Consider the following 263-nt stretch of genomic DNA (forward strand, 5'->3'; position numbering starts at 1 on the left):
TCCGCCACATGAGACAATCCACACTGTCATAACCAGACTGGGAGGTCCACTCAGAAAACGGAATATCCCACCCCCCCGACAACCACCATTGCTCAGCTAAGCCACCAACACCCACACATGTCCTACACAGGGGTGCACCCAACATCACAATACTGCCTCCTCTCACAGCACACAAACAATGGCAGGAATGAAAGACACAGGTCTGCCACAAGCATGGAATCGGAGCGCCGCCTGTCATGAGCCAAAGGTGCATCCTGACGTGG

The sequence above is a fragment of the Schistocerca serialis genome, unplaced genomic scaffold (assembly GCF_023864345.2).
Source record: "Schistocerca serialis cubense isolate TAMUIC-IGC-003099 unplaced genomic scaffold, iqSchSeri2.2 HiC_scaffold_509, whole genome shotgun sequence".
Classification (NCBI taxonomy): Eukaryota; Metazoa; Arthropoda; class Insecta; order Orthoptera; family Acrididae; genus Schistocerca; species Schistocerca serialis.